This window comes from Cupressus sempervirens, chromosome 5 (genome assembly GCF_028749045.1).
Source record: "Cupressus sempervirens isolate cs-2001-9-10 chromosome 5, ASM2874904v1, whole genome shotgun sequence".
In the NCBI taxonomy this organism is placed as follows: Eukaryota; Viridiplantae; Streptophyta; class Pinopsida; order Cupressales; family Cupressaceae; genus Cupressus; species Cupressus sempervirens.
The window spans coordinates 124,840,714-124,846,093 of NC_143122.1; the positions used below are offsets into that span (position 1 = coordinate 124,840,714).

At 27.3% G+C, this 5,380-nt stretch overlaps 1 non-coding gene across 1 annotated transcript; it reads left to right on the forward strand.

The window, feature by feature from the left end:
• Positions 1-1,188: 1,188 nt before the first annotated feature.
• Positions 1,189-1,262, forward strand: TRNAN-GUU (transfer RNA asparagine (anticodon GUU)). The gene has a single exon. It is a non-coding gene; the product is annotated as a tRNA-Asn (tRNA).
• Positions 1,263-5,380: the final 4,118 nt, after the last annotated feature.

A 5,380-nucleotide genomic window follows, 5' to 3' on the forward strand; every position in this document is an offset into this window, starting at 1 on the left:
TACTATGACACTCGTGTTAGGAGTCTTTGAACATGAATTAAATTTGTTTATTTGTTTATTTTTGAAACTCCCAACACTATAACATGAAAATAGTTTTCACAACAACAAAAAATAGTAAATTAAAAAAATATTTTAACTTATTAGGGTAAAGATCTATCTTTCTTGAAAAAAAAAACTCCATGAAATTTGGTTATTTTTAGTTGTGGGAGATAATTTGGTGAAAATCTTAAATTTGCAATAACTCATTGAATAGTTTTCTAATTGGTCTTAATTCTAAACTATATTATCTTCACTATATTGTTGATCAACCCTCTAGAAATTAGGGGAGGAATAATTCTTGAAAGCAAATTTTATGAAAACCTTTGTTTTGTAATAATTCTTTGAACTTTTCTTTAAATGATCTCAAATATGGATAAATAGCTTCAATATGGCCTTGGAAACCATTTTAAAACTAAAAGTTAAAATTTTATCAAAGTGAGAAATATGCACTTTACATTTTACATTTTATAAAGAAAAAAGAAAAAAGGTATAATTTCTTGCCTTCTAGATGTCAGTATCATTCTTTAATACCACTTATAATTAAACCACTTTCACAATAGAAAAATACAATAGTACTGAATTTATAATTATATAATTTAATTGAGAATTAAGCTACCCACAATTTGATTACTCATCATCCTATGCACAATTTATGAATAAGACATAACCTTCTAAGTAAAATGCGCTTAATCATAGAAGAAGTGATTTATTAACTGTGTTTTTAGAAATAACTTTTTCTTGCATTCTTATTGATACACTTTTCTTAGATGATCATTTTATTCATTTTTGACAAATCAAATATGATTTATAAATCATATTTAATTTATAAATCAAATATAATTTATAAATTTAGTTTAAAATGGCATAATTAAATCTTGATATTAGCATCCCTCTTTAAAACATTGCAAATACTTATCAACATCTATTTCATCTTCATTAAATAATCTCCAAAAATATTTTTGGAAACCATTGAGGCTTGTAGTAATATAATTTTTGTTGGGTTTTACTACTAGTAAAGTCGAAGTGATATATGACACTCGATTAAGCTCAACTTCAAACGCAGTTTTTATATGTTGGCGCAAGAAATGGAAAATAAATATAATGGAGGAATATAGGTTATATTACATATAACGTTGGATTTAACGGAAAGCTGGAATAGCTCAGTTGGCTAGAGCGTGTGGCTGTTAACCACAAGGTCGGAGGTTCAAGCCCTCCTTCTAGCGCACGTGTTTTCGGTATCATAATTTTGAATATTTTAATTTAAAACAAAATTATAAGACTGAGTATTCTCATTTGAAATTGAGATAACCGATTTTTTTATTTTATATTATATTTTATAAATCTGATTATTTCTCTTTAAAATTATAAATTATAGTTTAATCGACTTGTGTTGGTTAGAAGGTTTAAATAACTTATTTTAAGAAGTATGTATTGTAGTTCAAATGAATTAAAAAAATTAAATATTTTTATTTTAGAATTATAAATAATAATTTTAATGAGTTGATATTTGTTGAAGGATTAAAATATTATTATTATTTTAAAATTATAAACTTATAGTTGAATTGAGAAGTTTAAATTTTTTTTTTTTTTTTTAAAGTATGTACTGTAGTTCAAATGAATGAAAAATAATAATATTTGTATTTTAGAATTATAAATAATAATTTAAATGAGTTGATGTTTGTTGGAAGATTTCAATATTATTAGTATTATTTTATAATTATGAACTTTAATTATATTGAGTTGATGTTTGTTGAAAGATTGTAATATTTAAAGTTTAAAATTATAAATTGCATTTCAAAAGAGTTCATGTTTGTTAGAAGATTTAAATATTTATGTTAGTTAAAAGATTTAAATATTATTTTATTTTAAAAATATCAAATGGTAAAAATCAGTTCATGTTTATTCAAAGATTTAAATATTTATATAGTAAAATTATAAATTGTGATCTAAATGAGTTGATGTTTGTTAGAAGTTTTAATTATTTTTATTTCAAAATTATAGATTGTAGTTTAAATGAATTGATATTTGTGAAAAGATTTATTCATTGTTAATTATAAGTTGTGATTTAAATGAATTGAAGATTTAAATATTCTTATTTTATATCAAAATTATAAATTATAGTTCAAATGAGTTAATGTTTGTTAGAAGATTTGAATAAGTTTATCTTAAAATCATAAATCATAAGTTAAATAAGTTGATGTTTGCTAAGATTTGCTTTTAAATTTGAAGTCCATATTATTAAATGAACTTCTCTATAAATTTTCTTTAGAAATTTAAACTCTATATTAGCGTAAAGTTGACATTGGTTTGGAAGATTCATTTTCAAATTTTAATTATAAATTAGTTTAAATAAATTGATAATGAAATACTAACTAAGTTTAGGAACTATTTTCAAAAAGAAGCTTTTGAAATATATGTTTTTTTTATAATGTAAATATTAAGAATAAATGTTATAAATAAAGGTTTCATTCATTTGATACAGTCACCTTAATGACTAAGTGATTTCTTATTTTATATCAAAATTATAAATTATAGTTCAAATGAGTTAATGTTTGTTAGAAGATTTGAATAAGTTTATCTTAAAATCATAAATCATAAGTTAAATAAGTTGATGTTTGCTAAGATTTGCTTTTAAATTTGAAGTCCATATTATTAAATGAACTTCTCTATAAATTTTCTTTAGAAATTTAAACTCTATATTAGCGTAAAGTTGACATTGGTTTGGAAGATTCATTTTCAAATTTTAATTATAAATTAGTTTAAATAAATTGATAATGAAATACTAACTAAGTTTAGGAACTATTTTCAAAAAGAAGCTTTTGAAATATATGTTTTTTTTATAATGTAAATATTAAGAATAAATGTTATAAATAAAGGTTTCATTCATTTGATACAGTCACCTTAATGACTAAGTGATTACTTTATGTTAGTTGTTTCAGAGGTATTCTCTTATACCACTTTATACTTACTATTGTGGTACTTATATATTTAAACTAAACTTGTGGTGTGATGAATGTACATTTCAAGTAAAGTAAATGCAAAAGATTTCAGTAAAAATAATATATATAATACTTATTTTGTTGAATATTAAATTAGTTTAAATTTTGTTAAATTTGAGTTGCTTAAAGTAGTGCAAAAAAATGGAGTTCAAAAAGTGTAAAAATATTTTTCTTATTCAAATATCACATAACACGAATGACTATAGTGTGCTTACATTTTTTTGGGTCATAAAAAGAAAAGGTTCTAAGTTCATTATAATGTCAGCATGTTATTTATATCAAGAGCAACAGAACAAGGTTGTTGTCCCTTACACCACTTCAATTTGAAGAAGTTAAAACCACAAACCAAAATAATTATTTACAACAAGGTCAAAGGAGATCGTTGATAGAAGAGTAGGAACATCGATAGTAACCACATCAAGAGTGGGCACACAACTCACCTCTAATGTGGAGAAGAAAATGAGATTCTACATAATTCCTTTTCCTTCACAGTCAAACAACCATCCAAGTGATACTATCAAGGATGTCCCCACCACAATATGAGCGTGGAGGAATCCCCAAAGAGAGAGAGAGAGAAGCAAAGTCAGTGGCAGGAATAAATGTTGGCAATGCTAAATTTCAATAAGTGAAGGTTGGGACAGATCAAGAGCATTAGAAGTCAAAGAAGAGTTTGTGCCACTAGTGAGGGTTGAAACAACAATAGGAGGTAGAGTTAGATCCAGTGAGATTAGATTAACTCCATCTTAAGGGGAGATATCATCAACCTATAATTAGTGGAGTATGAGGTTAGGACATTTAAATTATCATCATTTGTATTCTTCCACCAAGTAGTAACACCTTGACAATGTGAGAGAATAATTTGTAGCCATATGACTAGTAGAGAAGTGTCACTTGGATTGAAATGGGAGGCCCTCATAACCCAATGATTGTGTCCAAGGCCTATCCCCAACCTTGAGAGTGACATCCTCAAAAGAGATATGGAGATGTCAATTATATCTCCAATGAAAGAAAAGGTAGAGGGTCCCATTGGAGTTGTAACCTCATCTACCTTTAAGAAATTATCAGTAGACTCACAAATGGTTTGAAAGAGAGAATACTCCCAAAAATGAAGAGGAAGATTGGGGATACAAACCCATACTAGATACATAATGAATGATTTTATAAGATGATTAAATGAGACCCATCATCAATTGATGTAGATCTAGAAGAGATCCAAAGAATAGTGAATCTACAAACCAACCCACTGTGTTGGTAGATATCCACATTATCCACCACTTTTGGCCACATGACACAACCACGTGAGGAGATCTTAGTGTAGGGAGTGGGACAAGCTTTCACCTTGGTAGTGATGGTAGCAGATTTGGACATAGCAACATAGCCCATCCACCACTAGCAAAATATTTTTGGGGGAGGAGCCTCAACCTTCCCCCCAAAACTGGAAACCCCTCTACCACTAGTTCAGGAACAAGAAGAGTCTTGGACCACCCACAATGAGCATAGTGGACACACTTTACAAACATGACCCCAAACCAAAGCGAGGAGGGCTAAAAGATTCGAGGGAAATAGACCTAGATAGCAAAGGAAAGTATACACCTAGTGAAGAGGAAGACCTACTAAAGCCCCCAACCTAGCCCATCATTTGTTGTGGTCAAGGACAATGGAGCACATAGAAACAAGGTCTGGCTAGATTCAGAACACACACAAAATGAGAAACATAGGACTTTGTTCACAACTACTCAATTCAAAATTTGTCTTTAAAATATGGCATGAGGTAAGCATGTTGTAACATGTTCACCTTTTCTTTCTTTCTTTTCAAAAATTTGAGCAAATTTTTGAGGTTAGAGTTGTCTTGGGCATATAACCTAAATAGTTGGACTTGCAAGGTAATGTTCATAGATATATTTTCTATAAAATATAATCAACGATGAATGTTCTTTCTATCTACATTTCATATTTATTTATCTTTTGTTTCAAGCCCTCATCGTTTCTAAGTCTACGTTATCTTTCTAACCAAAATTTATTCCTACAACTAAAATAACAATGATTTGATTTTCAATTTTTTTCTTGTTAAAATAAATCATTATCTACAATAATTTTAGTCTAGCCTTTTATCCATTTTTAAAATCTTCTTTTGATTGGTAAGCTAGGCACATATAGACATAGTACAAACTCCACACGTGAAATTATGTTCTAGTTATCGAATTCTTTTTTATTATTTTTTTATCATAATCAATATAGGAATAACTTTTATTTTTATATTAGAGAAATCATTTTATTTCTTCAACATAAAAGTAACTATAATAATACTCAATGTAGTAAACCTTGTCATTGGATATAGCCAA